The 19,622-nt window shown below is 27.9% G+C and overlaps 1 pseudogene; it reads left to right on the top strand.

Annotated features, from left to right (window-relative positions):
• Nucleotides 1-9,950: 9,950 nt before the first annotated feature.
• LOC138340623 (uncharacterized) lies at nucleotides 9,951-18,580 on the top strand (annotated as a pseudogene).
• The last annotated feature ends 1,042 nt before the right edge of the window (nucleotides 18,581-19,622 follow it).

Raw genomic sequence — 19,622 nt, 5'->3', positions numbered from 1 at the left:
GAATATCCCGTAGAGTTATTTTGTATTTTCATACAAATTGTCTTCTTATTGTATTTTTCAATACATTGAGTTGTTATCTGCAATTTAAAAGCTTTTCTCTACAATGTATTGTTACTGCTGCTTTATATTGAACTAGGTTGAGTAATTTGAGTGTTCTTGAGTTTAGTTGAGATAAGCTGAGGTAAGTATGTTTCATTCCTTTCCATTTAAGCTTATGTCTTGTTTCATATTTCCCCTTGCATGCACACATATTCAATGTACTGGTGTCATTTAATCCGCATCTTTCATGATGCATATTAGGTAACCATGATCATCAACCAGTGCTTCGTTAATCTAGTAGAGTTCAAAATTTTTTTGTGAGACTCCTTATTTCTGGAGGATCCCTTCTTTATTTTTTAATATTTCGGTTTGTTAGGATGATCGGGGGTCTTTTCCCGACATACCTCAATAATTTGAGTCTTCATAGATAGATAGATAATACTTCATGAGTCTTATTCATTCCAATTGTCATGTTCTAGACTTGAGTTACCCTTTTAGCTAGTGAATCTTTTACCTCTCAAATATTCAGAGTTTTTTTTTAGATAGTTGACTGAAGTTCACATTTTGAGTTTATTCTATGTTGACTAACTCTTCTGCTACGATTTAAGCTAGTACAAGATTTCGTTTGAGGGCAGTAATGGTTCTCGAGTGTCACTTGCATCCAGGGTGTAGGTTCAGGGCATTACACTCCCCTTCTCATATATTCTGCGTATTATTTATGATTTATGGGGGGATAGGTGAACTAACTTTCGACAAGATCGAATGGTAACTAGGTTAATTATTTATTTTTTAAAGTAAAAAAGATCTAAATATAAAAATTAGTTCTCAAGCTAAGACTAAGAACGAAGCTTATAACTTTATGTGTGTGAACTGAGCTCTAAATAATTAACCCTGCTCTTTTAACAATAGAAAAATCTTGAGCATTTTGAGATCGAGTAGCTATAGTTTGCTCACACTGTATTCAGTTTGTTTTTTTAATTATCTTGTGTATATGTACTTTTAATTCTATGAGTATGTAATGTTTTTGATAACCAGCTAAAATGATCGATGTTAATTCATTGTTTACTTTATCTACCACTTCAATAAAGATTTGGTTCAACTATAAGAAAGGTGTATATTTATTGGCCATAGAGATGATTCATTTCATAGACATTTTTATATAGTATTTCTTACAAGACTTTAAATCTAAGACGAGGAGTCCAAGAAAGAAAGTATGCAACAAGTTTCAAACATAAGAACTCTCATTTGGGACATTCCCTACTTATCAACTCTCTGATCTTATTGTAGAAGTCACTATGTACATGTTACTGTGTTTTGTTTTTGAATATTTTTATTGATGTCATCTAAAGGTATGAAAATGTAATGTGTATGTAGAATCTTATTATTCTAAAGAGAGTCCCTTTTGATGTTATATACATGATAGCTACTTCTCTAACATAAAAAAGTTTGCTCTTATAAAAACTATATTCCAAATTGTTGTCATAGTTGGGCATGTGCACAACACAAGCAAAGAAGCATCTGATATCATTATATTATTCAAAAAATTACTCTATTATTATACTATAGAGTTGTACAAATATTAATCAAGTATAATTGTATATTGAGGTTTATGTACATTTGATCAATGATACTGATCATAAATTCATATATTTATTAATGTGAATAATTCCGTCAAAAATCATAATCTAAAAATAAAGGTGAGAGCTTAAATAAATGATGCATAAGAACAATAAAATAGTTTCACATCATTACATCTAAAGTAATAACTATATTCACTATAAAATACAGTAATGCTTCATTAAATTAATAATCAGTTATTTAATAACCTCTTTAGGATATTATTTTCCTCCGATCCTGATCTGGGTTAATTGAGGAATCAACTATTATGATAACATAATAAGATAATATAATTTTAGAAGACACTTTTATAAATATATGGACCTATTAACATTATAAGTTGGTAATTCTTTAAAAGGGCAAATATCTAAGATAATTTAGTGAATTATGATTCTTTCTTCTGTTTTGTTATTAAAATTTAAATCTAATTGAAGCTTTTTCCTAACTTTTGTTATTGCATCAAAATATTTCAGTGTTTTCTTTTGGAACTGTACCATAAAATTGCAAAGAATTTTAAATGCGATACAGCAAACTGGTTCAAAGGTATTATATTATCTTCAACTTTATCATCAACATTATTTTCTAAATAAATAATTATTATATTAGCATATAAATAATGACTTTTAATTAAAGTACAATACGAAAAATTCCACTTGAATGTTTTGAATAAATAATTGTTATATAAGCACATAATTTTTTTTTAAAATTTACTAGGATCTGTTATGTATAGTATAGATTATCACAATATAAAAAATTTCAAAAGTAAAAAGGATAATTCCCAAGTACCCCCTCAACCTATGCCCGAAATCCCAGAGACACACTTATACTATACTAAGGTCCTTTTACCCCCTGAACTTATTTTATAAGTAATTTTCTACCCCTTTTTAGCCTACGTGGCACTAGTTTGAAAAAAAAAGTCAACCATCGTTGGGCCCACAAGATAGTGCCATATAGGTCGAACAGGGGTAAAAAATTATTAATAAAATAAGTTCAGGGAGGTAATAGGACCTTAGTATAGTATAGGTGTGTCTCTGAGATTTCGGACATAGGTTGAGGGGGAACTTGTGCATTATCCCAAAGTAAAAATGAACTCAAATTGTTGTAATAATATAATGTAAAAAACCCCATAAAGGGTACAGTCTTTTAATATAGATGATGAAGTAGGGGAAAAAAACTAGGTTTCCAATTTAAATTGTTAGCGAAGTTTTGACACTTACTGGAACATTATTTTAAATTTATACTGAAAATATGGAAAATGGGAAAAAATTAACTAGATTTCAAAATTAATTTGGTAGCAAAGTTTTCAGTTATTGCAACAACAATTGGAACTTACCATTGCAATATTCGAAGGCACATAAATGAAGGGGATATCATACAATGAGTAACCTATAAATTTTCCTTACATTTCATTGAATTATATTGCATAGTTGGTAATTCTGCCTACTGTTTCTCACATTATTGGAAAAGATGATCATTTTATACTTCAAATATGCATAATGCTGACGTTTCTTTATTTTAAGACCTTATACTATCCTACTTTTTGCCCCGCATTCTATGAAATGTTTCATACTAATTCCGAATTTATATATCGTATACAAATTACTCATCCATTGTTGCTTGAGCGAAACATCATTTTACATTCATCTATATATGGATTGTGCTCTTTTTTAACCAGGAAATCCTCTATCAACTCAATCCGCAGTCTGCAAAATTTTAGACGTAGAATAAAATGATAATATTTCTATCCATCCAATACCATCTTCAAATCATAATCACCCAATTAATAGGGGTAAATCACTACAAACCGATAGATCACCAATGACACGAAGAAAGATATTGTATAGATAACAAAGGGTATAACACCAATAATGGAAAGAAGGACCATAGTTGAAAGTTCTTATGAGGCTATTGTTGATTCTACCACACCATTGACGAATCAATCGTGTGATCCAAAAATGATGAATTAGTTAAGATAGTTGAAGACCAAACTTATTTGGAATTGGAATTGAGGATTTATGTCATGCCTCGATGCTACCCCCAAGAAGAATACACATGACCTAGAATCAAGAGTAACCCCAACCTAACCCTGCTTGCATATCATAAGCATACTAAAGCAAACTGAAGTAAAGAAACATTGTGTGGAAGCTAAAAGCAAAGATAAACTGTAATACTAGGGAATACACATATACTAAATCTTAATATATGAAAACTGAAAGTTTGAGTATAAAGGAAAATCAAACACTAACACTATATTTGAATCTAACTATGTTAAAATAAAGCCTCTACTACTAGAAATTTTTTGACATGCCCTAGCTAAGTGATAAGTCCACATATTGGACTCATTTAGAGATATATTTTAGTAGAGATAATGTCCTCTAATATTTATTTTTTCTCAATATCTGATGAATACTCTTGAATTTTAGGTATTTGGAGTTTGAACGAATGCATGGATACTATTTTGCGAAAAGGGAAAAAAATAATGAAAAGATCGAAGAAATGGAAGCTTGAGGATCGCCATGTCCACTTGGCGGATAAAAAAAGAGGCCAAATTTGCCTTTTGTTCCAGTGTGTTGAGTCCAAAGGAAAGGATTAAATCAATGAAAAAGAGGAGAAGTCGGCACGTCGGCGTGTAGATTCACAAAGTAGTATCTAGTTGTCCAAAGAACAAAAGTACGACGATGCTGAAGGCTGTATCAAAAGGCGATGAAATATACCAATTGGTGGTTCACCGAGTAAATTGAAAATTCCATGTAACGCCACCAAACAAACATCTGAAGCACATTCTCAAGTTTGTAAGGGTTTTTAATGAATTGATGAAAAAGATGATTTTATCTCTTTCAGTTTGGAAGTGGGTCTCCTTGATTCATTTTTCTTTTATCAAATCAAGACTTTATTTATAATACCCATTTGATCTCATAATCATTCTAGGTATAATTTCTATTTCTTAATGTGTAGCTAGAAAACCCCATTCATGGTATGTGATTTAGTGAATATGGGTTAATATTATTAATGGGTCTTATTGGTTGGTCTTTTAAATGTAGTATAATGGTGATTTCATCTACTAGTTGTGGTTAAGTCTAATGGATTTGTAGTTACAAATACAAATTCACCCAAGTGTTTTTGGATTTTTGAGAGAGAAGTCGCTAAACGAAGACCACTAGATTGATGGCATAAGGAGTTGGTCGAGATAAGGCTCAGCCCGAGAGGGTGTGCCTTAGTTCAAGTCTCATATCCTAACACTGAGCTCAAGAGTGTGAAGGTGGTAAGGAATAGGCTAGTCTTCATGCAACAAATAGGTGTCCAAGAGGAACCCATTTGAAATGGGGTAAGTTTCTAGAGAGAGAACTTATTTCCATATAAATTTTAGCCTAATCACTATTTTTCTATAGATATTCTATAGAAAGAAAGTTCCCAAAATTAATACGTGTTGTGTCACATCCCAAGAATTCCCCTCTCATAATTTTTTCTCCTTACATTTTTACTATTTTAAGTTTACTTGTGACAAAACCCGTCTCCGATATTTGACACTTTTGTGTCACTCCCTTTATTTGTAATGTTTTTACTTGTTAATTTCTTTTTCTACGACAAATTAAAATGAAAATTTTATTATCTACTAATTTATAATACCACTCCCTTGAGAAACGACCCCACTTCAATATCTTTATTTAGATCTTCATTTAGTTTTTGTTCCATTTGTTTTATTTCATTTATTAATTCTAGCTCTTTATCTTTTTCTTTTTGTTTATTTTCATATAATAATTTTAACCTAGCTAATTCTTTTTCTAATTCACTTATTCTTGTATTTTTTATTTCTTCTAAATTTTGTACTTCTTGTTTTGCTTGTGTTTTTATTTTTTCAATTTCTCTTAATTTATCTATTTCTTCATTTTCTTTTGTTATTCTTACCATAGCTGTTAAACTATCTTCTAATTTTGCTGTTTCTTTTTCTAGCATTAAATATAAGTTATTTCCTATTTTCTTGTATCTTCTTCCTAAATTTGAAAATACTATTTTTATTATCATTCCGTCTTGGTTTTCATATGTTTTTTCGTCTACTGCAAATTCTTCTTTGTTCATTATGATCTATGTATTATATTATGTTGTAATTCATATTCAAGACAATCTAATTCTAATTCTAACATTAATATATCTTTTCTTTGTGCTAGTATTGATTTATTACATACTCCTGCTAATATGTTTTCTTCTAATCTTCTTTTTCTGTGTTGTAATTCTTGTTCTTTTTCAACCATTATTTCCATTATTTCTTCTATTAATTGTTGTTTATAGATTTCTCTGTTCATACTGTTTTTTCAAGTAGCAGACATATTTATATTCTATTTTTGAAATTATGTTTATCAATTGATTTTTTCTATCATTATCTGTTTTGACTAGTTGTGATAGTTCATATTCTATATATAAAGATCTTAATTTTTTCCATATTTTTCTTATCTTTTTATCTATCTTAGTTCTTTTTATTTTAGTATTTTTATTTTTATTTATCATAACTTTTTATATAATATTTTAAAAAGCCTACTTAATTTATCTGGATATCTAATCTTTTTTAACCTGTAATTCCTACCATATCGCTTTAGCCAATATTCAGTCATATTTATTATAAATTTCTCTTTTTATATCAATATTCAAATTTTTTAGTATATAGAATAATAATATCATATAATCAACATCATCGTTTAATAGGTAGGTTTCCATTTTTATTATTTTCATTTTTCACTAAAATTTTATTCCTTTCAACCTCTTAATAAATTATACTTGCTTATTATGCAAAAATAATGATTTAATAATCATCTAGTCTGGTCACTACTACAGCTTTCTTCTTTGATTAGTTACCCTAACAGCGCCTCAACTTTGTTTACTCCCCTAAACGGCCTTCTCTGCCTACCGGTTTCAACCTTAGGATGGCATAGTCTGGGCATACTTGTTCGAAGAATATTTCTGTAGCAAACTTTCTAAAGATGGTTATTATAACATTATTCAAACATGATAAACAATTATAATTAACAAGAGATTTTCAGGAATAAATTAATTTAGCTACTCATAAATATAAAATGGTATACCTGTTCTTGTAGATCATCGGTCATAGTTGATTTGTTTTCCATAGTTATTTAATTAACTAGCTCTGATACCAATAGAGGGGATGGAAGCGTAAAGAGTATTCAGAAAGATGAGAGATGTAAGGATGAAAGTGTGTTTTATTTATGAGGAAAGCTCCTCTATTTATACACAAAATTTACAAACTTTTGGCCAAAAGTGGCTGACACATACTTTACACATGGCCTCTCTTTATTCGGCCGACACAAGAAAACAAAATACTTACTATTACTACTTTATATAATTGGCCGACAAACTTTTTACATGATTGGCCGACAAACTATTTACTTTACGACTTTTATACAATTTGGCTTTTTATAGCCGACGTAACACGACAAAAATAAAATTATTTCTTTCTACATATGGCTGATATTCAGCCGACACAGAATTTTAACAAAATAAAATACAAAATTTTAACAAAATAAAATACAAATACTTTTTTTTTTACTTATTCGATTTGAACGTCTGGTATGACATTATCTTCTCCTTGACATTTTGAACATATATGGTCGGGGTATTATTGTCCAATAATTTTGCAATATCTGGTCAATAATTCTTCCGAAATAAACCCTTTCCTTAATGCTCTTGTTGTTGGTTTTTGCTCTGGCTTGAGTAGACTAAGTATCCATTGGCGTATCTCTTCCATATCTTGTTCTCTGGTTTCTTTAGAATTTGAATATATCATAACTTTCTCTCGTACATAATAGCTCCATACTGAGTTTCCGTTTAAATAATTGTTAGTTAGTTCATTTAGGATAGTTGCTATTCCTATAACTCTTTTGTTGGCGTAGAATTCTGGTATCTCAATCTTTTGTATTTCTTGTTGTATTCCGATATCTTCTGGAATTATCATATCTCTGGTCAAACCAATTTTTATAACTTGTATAATTATCTCATCATATAATATCTCTGCTGGTGCTGAATAAAACTTTATATAAAACAATGTTCCTTTAGTAATTCTTTTATAGTTCATAAAGGCTTTGTATAGCTCTGGTATGGTAGATATTTCATATCCTGTTTGGGTATAAACTGTATTAAGTAATCCATAACTATAACATGTTTTTACTAGATTTGTATTGGTGCCCGGTTGTGCTATTAACTTATTATATCCTTGTAGCTTTTGGGTTATAAAATCAGTATTAGGGTCTTTGGTAGTTGGAGATCTAGGTGTTGAGTTTAAATAATTTTGGATTTTATAAAGGTTTTCAATATATGAGCGGGTTATGTGGTTGTAGGCTTTTTTATCTTGGTTTAAACTTTCTGAGTAAGTATGTATTTGTGGTGGTATAAATAATGAGTCTTTTTGGTTCTTTGGAATAAATGGTTTATCCAAGATTTTGTTCATATTTAAATTTGTATATCTTATTCCACTAGCTCCTTTTGTTGTAGATGTGCTTGCTGTAGCTGCATTTAAACAAACATTGTCATGGGTTTTATGGAGTTTCCCAACGTCTCCTTCTAGTTCTGGCTTTTTACCGTCTGCCGAACGACGTAGCTCCGCATTTTTAGAGTCATGCTGCTGACTTGTAGATTCTTCCTTTTCTTCTAGCTTTTGAATTCTCAATCCCATACTGTCCACTTTTGTACAAAGTGTAGTTAGGGTTTTGAGTATGTTTTCCATAACATTATCTTGTCCTGGCTGTGTAACTCTGTCTTGATAAATAGTCTGCAATCATATTTTTGTCAGTTTTTATTACCTCAATTGTAAATGTAAAATTTAGTATGTTTAATACTAGTCTCCTTATTTCTTTTGTTGTAACTGAATCATCTAATTTTTTCGTTATCCACCATTTTACTTGTGTGTTATCTGTTCTTACAATAAATTTATTGTAAACAATATATGGTTCAAATGCTAATAAACATTTATATAATGCGAATAATTCTTTTCTATTTATTTCCCATTTTATTTGTGCTTCTGTATAAGATCCTGAATAATATCTACAATGGTGTTCTATTTTTTCTTTTTCATATTTGTATTTTAAAACTCCTCCATAACTATGATCACTTGAATTTGTTTCGACAATATAAGTAAATGTTTTATTTTCATCAGGAAAATATAGTTTTGGTAGTTTTTTACATAAATTCTTAATATTTCTTATATGTTTTTTATCTTTATCATCAAAATGATATTTTACATCTTACTAGTAGCAGCATGCCGGCCACAGAAACCTGCACCTTTCATGGAAGGATCTATTGATAAACCAGGTACAATATTTTCCGGACGGTTTGATAGTGTTTGGAGATGTTCGTGTCAGAAGGACAGTCATCAGAGTTTATTGAAGTTGCCATGTATTGATTGTTTAACGTTTTTGATGAACAGTTTATTACTCATCTCCAAAACTTGTGATCCTTCATATGAACATGGCACTTCATGTTTACGAGGACATTATGAGGATGACTGAGAACTTGAGTGAGAAGTATATAATTGGTTGTGGAGCATCAAGTACTGTATATAAATAGCAGACATATTTATATTCTATTTTTGAAATTATGTTTATCAATTGATTTTTTCTATCATTATCTGTTTTGACTAGTTGTGATAGTTCATATTCTATATATAAAGATCTAAATTTTTTCCATATTTTTCTTATCTTTTTATCTATCTTAGTTCTTTTTATTTTAGTATTTTTATTTTTATTTATCATAACTTTTTATATAATATTTTAAAAAGCCTACTTAATTTATCTGGATATCTAATCTTTTTTAACCTGTAATTCCTACCATATCGCTTTAGCCAATATTCAGTCATATTTAATCTCCAATATATAAATCATCATATAAATCATACATATCATAATAAAGCTCATTTTGTATACTTTGTATGGTTAACTCAGTCCAACCTTGGGTTGTTATTTCTATTATCTCATATGTTAATAATTTATTATAAATTTCACTTTTTATATCAATATTCAAATTTTTTAGTATATAGAATAATAATATCTTATAATCAACATCATCGTTTAATAGGTAGGTTTCCATTTTTATTATTTTCATTTTTCACTAAAATTTTATTCCTTTCAACCTCTTAATAAATTATACTTGCTTATTATGCAAAAATAATGATTTAATAATCATCTAGTCTGGTCACTACTACAGCTTTCTTCTTTGATTAGTTACCCTAACAACGCCTCAACTTTGTATACTCCCCTAAACGGCCTTCTCTGCCTAACGGTTTCAACCTTAGGATGGCATAGTCTGGGCATACTTGTTCGAAGAATATTTCTGTAGCAAACTTTCTAAAGATGGTTATTATAACATTATTCAAACATGATAAACAATTATAATTAACAAGAGATTTTCAGGAATAAATTAATTTAGCTACTCATAAATATAAAATGGTATACCTGTTCTTGTAGATCATCTGTCATAGTTGATTTGTTTTCCATAGTTATTTAATTAACTAGCTCTGATACCAATAGAGGGGATGGAAGCGTATAATTTTGAATTTACTACAAAAGATATGTTATTAGGAATGCCATTTCTAGATAAATATTATCCACACATAATAACAAAAACACATTGGTGGCTTACTACACCATGCGGAAATAAGATAGGAGCAAAAAGAGTAAATAATAAACAACGAAAAACTATGGAATGGATAAAAGGAAGTGAAAAGATAAACCAAGAAATGGAAAATATAAATAATAAACAAATAACGCAATTAGAAATTATTATATTTGTTATAGACAAAGTCAAATTAATTAATGAACAAATAGAACAATTATATAGTGAAGATCCATTACAAGGATGGGAAAAACATAAGACAAAAGTAAAAATTGAATTAATAGATGAAAATAGTATAATAACACAAAAACCATTAAAATATAACTTTGATGATCTAGAAGAATTTAAAATACATATAAATGAATTGTTAGAAAATAATTACATACAAAAAAGCAATAGTAAACATACAAGTCCAGCATTTATAGTAATAAAACATAGTGAACAAAAAAGAGGTAAAAGTAGAATGGTCATAGATTATCGTAATCTAAATGCTAAAACCAAAACATACAATTATCCAATACCAAACAAAATACTAAAAATAAGACAAATACAAGGATATAATTATTTCAGTAAATTTGACTGCAAATCAGGATTTTACCACCTAAAACTAGAAGAAGAATCTAAACAATTAACAGCATTCACAGTACCGCAAGGTTTCTATGAATGGAATGTTTTACCTTTTGGATATAAAAATGCACCAGGTAGATTCCAACATTTTATGGATAACTGTTTTAACCAGCTAGAAAACTGTATTGTATATATAGATGACATATTATTATATTCTAGAACACAAGATGAACGTATAAGATTATTGGAAAAAATTATACATATAGTAAAAAATGCAGGTATAAGTTTGAGTAAAAGAAAAGCAGAAATTATGAAATCACAAATAGAATTTCTAGGAATACAAATAGATAAAAATGGAATAAAAATGCAAACACATATAGTACAAAAAATAATTACTATTGATGAAAATATAGATACAAAAAAGAAATTACAATCCTTTCTAGGATTAGTAAATCAGGTAAGAGAATATATACCAAAATTAGCAGAACTTCTAAAATCATTACATTAAAAACTTAAAAAAGATGTAGAATATCATTTTGATGATAAAGATAAAAAACATATAAGAAATATTAAGAATTTATGTAAAAAACTACCAAAACTATATTTTCCTGATGAAAATAAAACATTTACTTATATTGTCGAAACAGATTCAAGTGATCATAGTTATGGAGGAGTTTTAAAATACAAATATGAAAAAGAAAAAATAGAACACCATTGTAGATATTATTCAGGATCTTATACAGAAGCACAAATAAAATGGGAAATAAATAGAAAAGAATTATTCGCATTATATAAATGTTTATTAGCATTTGAACCATATATTGTTTACAATAAATTTATTGTAAGAACAGATAACACACAAGTAAAATGGTGGATAACAAAAAAATTAGATGATTCAGTTACAACAAAAGAAATAAGGAGACTAGTATTAAACATACTAAATTTTACATTTACAATTGAGGTAATAAAAACTGACAAAAATATGATTGCAGACTATTTATCAAGACAGAGTTACACAGCCCGGACAAGATAATGTTATGGAAAACATACTCAAAACCCTAACTACACTTTGTACAAAAGTGGACAGTATGGGATTGAGAATTCAAAAGCTAGAAGAAAAGGAAGAATCTACAAGTCAGCAGCATGACTCTAAAAATGCGGAGCTACGTCGTTCGGCAGACGGTAAAAAGCCAGAACTAGAAGGAGACGTTGGGAAACTCCATAAAACCCATGACAATGTTTGTTTAAATGCAGCTACAGCAAGCACATCTACAACAAAAGGAGCTAGTGGAATAAGATATACAAATTTAAATATGAACAAAATCTTCGATAAACCATTTATTCCAAAGAACCAAAAAGACTCATTATTTATACCACCACAAATACATACTTACTCAGAAAGTTTAAACCAAGATAAAAAAGCCTACAACTACATAACCCGCTCATATATTGAAAACCTTTATAAAATCCAAAATTATTTAAACTCAACACCTAGATCTCCAACTACCAAAGACCCTAATACTGATTTTATAACCCAAAAGCTACAAGGATATAATAAGTTAATAGCACAACCGGGCACCAATACAAATCTAGTAAAAACATGTTATAGTTATGGATTACTTAATACAGTTTATACCCAAACAGGAGATGAAATATCTAAGACGGAATGATAATAAAAATAGTATTTTCAAATTTAGGAAGAAGATACAAGAAAATAGGAAATAACTTATATTTAATGCTAGAAAAAGAAACAGCAAAATTAGAAGATAGTTTAACAGCTATGGTAAGAATAACAAAAGAAAATGAAGAAATAGATAAATCAAGAGAAATTGAAAAAATAAAAACACAAGCAAAACAAGAAGTACAAAATTTAGAAGAAATAAAAAATACAAGAATAAGTGAATTAGAAAAAGAATTAGCTAGGTTAAAATTATTATATGAAAATAAACAAAACGAAAAAGATAAAGAGCTAGAATTAACAAATGAAATAAAACAAATGGAACAAAAACTAAATGAAGATCTAAATAAAGATATTGAAGTAAACGAAATAGATGGAAATGAAAATGACCAACAATCAGAAATAAGTGATATAAGTGAAACATATACAGAAATTCTAGAACAGATAAATAAATCGAAAAAATTAGAGATAAACACAGGAGATATGAATAGACCTAGTACGTCAAGAGTTAAAACCCCGGATAATAGTCCTAGAAATAGTCCTAGAGTTAGTCCTAGGAGAACACCACCAACTTATTATACAGAAAGCTATCAACAATCAGATAGAAATAATGCAATATGGAACAGTAGATTAAATAAAAATTGGACACCTAAACCAGCAGCAATACAATTTTTTAGATTTAGATTGTGTCGCAGATATAAATAAAGCAATATTAATATGGATAGGAAATATGTCTAAACAGTTAATAGACAATAAAATAGAAACAACAAAAACACCAAGATACATAGAAAGAACATTTGTAGGAACAACAAAATTATGGATAGAAAATCTACCCTCGGAAAGTTTAGAAGTACTTAGGAATGATAAGAAAATGGATGGATCTGCATCAGCAACAAATATAGATATACTAGATAAATATGAATCAGCAATAAGAAATGAATTTGGAGGCATGACTACAGATATAAGAGAACAAAATAGAGAAAAAATAATAAATAGACAACTTATGACAAAATTAGCTATATGTAAAATGTGTTACTTAGAAGAATATACTTGCGCATTTAAAGAATATTATTACAAAGCTAAATACAATTTAGACGAAGCAAAAGAAATAAGAAAACAATATTATACAAAATTACCAGAACCATTTAGTACAAACGTAATAAAGGATTGGAATAATGAAGGAATGATAGATACTTTAGGATCTAGAATAAAATTTTTAAATCAATGGTTCATACAACTATGTGAAAACCAAAAAGAAAAATTAAAAATGGAAAAAGTACTAAATAAAAATTTATCATGTTGCAAAAATAAAATAGCACCACAATTTGGATGCACAACTAAAAAACAAAAATCTAAAAGATATAAAAATTATAGAAAAAAGAAATCTATATATAAATATAAACAACCAAGACGAAGGTATTATGTAAAAAACTATAAAATAAAAAGACCATACAGACCGAAAAGAAAGATATCCCAATGTACTTGTTATAATTGTGGAAAGATAGGACACATAGCTAAAGATTGTAAATTACCCAAAAATCCAAAAAGAAAACAGATAGCAGAATTAATTATAGATAATGAAAAATATATGCAAATAGAGTACATAGATTATGAATTAAGTGAAAATGATAGTATATATGAAGTATCAGATATAGAAACTGAGAATGAAGAAGAAAATATTAACATAGATAATAATGAAACAGATGAAGAAATATAATGTCTGAAAATGAAATAAAAATAATATCTAAGGAAGAATATCAAAATGAAAAATCATCAGAACAGAAAATTATATTTGATAATACGATATTTGAACAAATAAAAGGAAAAGAATTAGATTTAAGTGTTGAAAAAGTATTAGAAATACCTATTTTAAGAAATTTGTTTAAAAGACAAAAAGAAGAATACTATGTAGTTAGCCAAAAAGAACATATCATAGATTGCAAATACACAAGAGGAAAAGCATATATACCTATAATAAATAAAAGAATGATAAACAAAGAAATACAAGATATAAAAGCTAAAACACCAATAAAATATGTACATTTAGGAGGAACAGAAATATTAATAAAAGCCTGCTTTAGAGAAGGAATAGATACACCTATAGAAATATATTAAGCAGATGATAGAATTGTACACCCTATAGAAAAAAGCGTAATTAGTGCTGTAAAAGGAAACTTGATATATCAAAAATTTAAATTTACAATAAGTGCTAATTATACAGTATCATTAACAGATAAAAACATAGATAGATCATTAGTTCTATATTGGAAAATGTCTGGAATAGAACTAGCACCAGGAAGCAAATTATTTACAGCAAGATGTAAAAATTTATATATACTAACAACAAAGCATAAAATAACAGCTAAAAATAAAATTAACAAAATAAAAATAGAAAATTCTTTTGAAAAAATAATTACTGTAATAGACAATAATGACTATAGCTATAAAGAAATTGATATAGAAGAAGATTTAGAGATAGTAAAAGAAAGATTAAGCACTTCAAGCGTACCAAATACATTGACAAGAGCTACCTCATCAAGGATGAGTACATCTAAAAGAAAATATGAAATTCCACAAAGCCTATTAGATAAAGAAGAAATAACACCATATCATTATTTCATAACAGGAATAATAGACCAAAGAAAATATAAAATATTAATAAATACAGGACAAGAAGAAAATTATATAACAAGAGAGTTAGTATTAGAAGAAGAAATTATAAGAACAGGACATACATGCCCTGGACTACCTAGTGAGATAGTAAACACGAATGAAGAAACAACAGAAAAAGAAATAATTATAGGAGGAATACTCTTAATAATACAATTCAAAATATACCAAGGAGATCATAATATTACATTAGGAATAAAATGGTTAGAAAAAGTTAAACCATACAACATAGAAAATGAACAATTAACAATAACTTGTCAAAATAAGAAAATAATTATAAAAAGGACAAAATGATTAATGAAAATATTTATACTTGCAAAAATTATAGTAGAAGGATATTACAACAGATATTATACACCTATGATAGATACAGGAGCAGAAGCGAATATATGTAAATATAATTGCTTACCAGAAGATAAATGGGAAAAATTAAAAACACCTATGGTAGTAACGGGATTTAACAATGAAGGAAGTATGATTAAATACAAAGCAAAAAATATAAAAATACAAATATGGGATAAAATACTAACAATAGAAGAAATGTATAATTTTGAATTTACTACAAAAGATATGTTATTAGGAATGCCATTTCTAGATAAATATTATCCACACATAATAACAAAAACACATTGGTGGCTTACTACACCATGCGGAAATAAGATAGGAGCAAAAAGAGTAAATAATAAACAACGAAAAACTATGGAATGGATAAAAGGAAGTGAAAAGATAAACCAAGAAATGGAAAATATAAATAATAAACAAATAACGCAATTAGAAATTATTATATTTGTTATAGACAAAGTCAAATTAATTAATGAACAAATAGAACAATTATATAGTGAAGATCCATTACAAGGATGGGAAAAACATAAGACAAAAGTAAAAATTGAATTAATAGATGAAAATAGTATAATAACACAAAAACCATTAAAATATAACTTTGATGATCTAGAAGAATTTAAAATACATATAAATGAATTGTTAGAAAATAATTACATACAAAAAAGCAATAGTAAACATACAAGTCCAGCATTTATAGTAATAAAACATAGTGAACAAAAAAGAGGTAAAAGTAGAATGGTCATAGATTATCGTAATCTAAATGCTAAAACCAAAACATACAATTATCCAATACCAAACAAAATACTAAAAATAAGACAAATACAAGGATATAATTATTTCAGTAAATTTGACTGCAAATCAGGATTTTACCACCTAAAATTAGAAGAAGAATCTAAACAATTAACAGCATTCACAGTACCGCAAGGTTTCTATGAATGGAATGTTTTACCTTTTGGATATAAAAATGCACCAGGTAGATTCCAACATTTTATGGATAACTGTTTTAACCAGCTAGAAAACTGTATTGTATATATAGATGACATATTATTATATTCTAGAACACAAGATGAACGTATAAGATTATTGGAAAAAATTATACATATAGTAAAAAATGCAGGTATAAGTTTGAGTAAAAGAAAAGCAGAAATTATGAAATCACAAATAGAATTTCTAGGAATACAAATAGATAAAAATGGAATAAAAATGCAAACACATATAGTACAAAAAATAATTACTATTGATGAAAATATAGATACAAAAAAGAAATTACAATCCTTTCTAGGATTAGTAAATCAGGTAAGAGAATATATACCAAAATTAGCAGAACTTCTAAAATCATTACATTAAAAACTTAAAAAAGATGTAGAATATCATTTTGATGATAAAGATAAAAAACATATAAGAAATATTAAGAATTTATGTAAAAAACTACCAAAACTATATTTTCCTGATGAAAATAAAACATTTACTTATATTGTCGAAACAGATTCAAGTGATCATAGTTATGGAGGAGTTTTAAAATACAAATATGAAAAAGAAAAAATAGAACACCATTGTAGATATTATTCAGGATCTTATACAGAAGCACAAATAAAATGGGAAATAAATAGAAAAGAATTATTCGCATTATATAAATGTTTATTAGCATTTGAACCATATATTGTTTACAATAAATTTATTGTAAGAACAGATAACACACAAGTAAAATGGTGGATAACAAAAAAATTAGATGATTCAGTTACAACAAAAGAAATAAGGAGACTAGTATTAAACATACTAAATTTTACATTTACAATTGAGGTAATAAAAACTGACAAAAATATGATTGCAGACTATTTATCAAGACAGAGTTACACAGCCAGGACAAGATAATGTTATGGAAAACATACTCAAAACCCTAACTACACTTTGTACAAAAGTGGACAGTATGGGATTGAGAATTCAAAAGCTAGAAGAAAAGGAAGAATCTACAAGTCAGCAGCATGACTCTAAAAATGCGGAGCTACGTCGTTCGGCAGACGGTAAAAAGCCAGAACTAGAAGGAGACGTTGGGAAACTCCATAAAACCCATGACAATGTTTGTTTAAATGCAGCTACAGCAAGCACATCTACAACAAAAGGAGCTAGTGGAATAAGATATACAAATTTAAATATGAACAAAATCTTCGATAAACCATTTATTCCAAAGAACCAAAAAGACTCATTGTTTATACCACCACAAATACATACTTACTCAGAAAGTTTAAACCAAGATAAAAAAGCCTACAACCACATAACCCGCTCATATATTGAAAACCTTTATAAAATCCAAAATTATTTAAACTCAACACCTAGATCTCCAACTACCAAAGACCCTAATACTGATTTTATAACCCAAAAGCTACAAGGATATAATAAGTTAATAGCACAACCGGGCACCAATACAAATCTAGTAAAAACATGTTATAGTTATGGATTACTTAATACAGTTTATACCCAAACAGGAGATGAAATATCTACCATACCAGAGCTATACAAAGCCTTTATGAACTATAAAAGAATTACTAAAGGAACATTGTTTTATATAAAGTTTTATTCAGCACCAGCAGAGATATTATTTGATGAGATAAAACCAATTATACAAGTTATAAAAATTGGTTTGACAAGAGATATGATAATTCCAGAAGATATCGGAATACAATAAGAAATACAAAAGATTGAGATACCAGAATTCTACGCCAACAAAAGAGTTATAGGAATAGCAACTATCCTAAATGAACTAACTAACAATTATTTAAACGGAAACTCAGTATGGAGCTATTATGTACGAGAGCAAGTTATGATATATTCAAATTCTAAAGAAACCAGAGCACAAGATATGGAAGAGATATATCTTTTCTTTGTGCTAGTATTGATTTATTACATACTCCTGCTAATATGTTTTCTTCTAATCTTCTTTTTCTGTGTTGTAATTCTTGTTCTTTTTCAACCATTATTTCCATTATTTCTTCTATTAATTGTTGTTTATAGATTTCTCTGTTCATACTGTTTTTTCAAATAGCAGACATATTTATATTCTATTTTTGAAATTATGTTTATCAATTGATTTTTTCTATCATTATCTGTTTTGACTAGTTGTGATAGTTCATATTCTATATATAAAGATCTTAATTTTTTCCATATTTTTCTTATCTTTTTATCTATCTTAGTTCTTTTTATTTTAGTATTTTTATTTTTATTTATCATAACTTTTTATATAATATTTTAAAAAGCCTACTTAATTTATCTGGATATCTAATCTTTTTTAACCTGTAATTCCTACCATATCGCTTTAGCCAATATTCAGTCATATTTAATCTCCAATATCTAAATCATCATATAAATCATACATATCATAATAAAGCTCATTTTGTATACTTTGTATGGTTAACTCAGTCCAACCTTGGGTTGTTATTTCTATTATCTCATATGTTAATAATTTATTATAAATTTCTCTTTTTATATCAATATTCAAATTTTTTAGTATATAGAATAATAATATCTTATAATCAACATCATCGTTTAATAGGTAGGTTTCCATTTTTATTATTTTCATTTTTCACTAAAATTTTATTCCTTTCAACCTCTTAATAAATTATACTTGCTTATTATGCAAAAATAATGATTTAATAATCATCTAGTCTGGTCACTACTACAGCTTTCTTCTTTGATTAGTTACCCTAACAGCACCTCAACTTTGTTTACTCCCCTAAACGGCCTTCTCTGCCTACCGGTTTCAACCTTAGGATGGCATAGTCTGGGCATACTTGTTCGAAGAATATTTCTGTAGCAAACTTTCTAAAGATGGTTATTATAACATTATTCAAACATGATAAACAATTATAATTAACAAGAGATTTTCAGGAATAAATTAATTTAGCTACTCATAAATATAAAATGGTATACCTGTTCTTGTAGATCATCTGTCATAGTTGATTTGTTTTCCATAGTTATTTAATTAACTAGCTCTGATACCAATAGAGGGGATGGAAGCGTAAAGAGTATTCAGAAAGATGAGAGATGTAAGGATGAAGGTGTGTTTTATTTATGAGGAAAGCTCCTCTATTTGTACACAAAA

This window comes from Solanum lycopersicum, chromosome 12 (assembly GCF_036512215.1).
Source record: "Solanum lycopersicum chromosome 12, SLM_r2.1".
NCBI lineage: Eukaryota > Viridiplantae > Streptophyta > Magnoliopsida > Solanales > Solanaceae > Solanum > Solanum lycopersicum.
The sequence above is the reverse complement of the archived record's forward strand: the minus strand, read 5'-3'. Positions and strand labels throughout refer to the sequence as shown.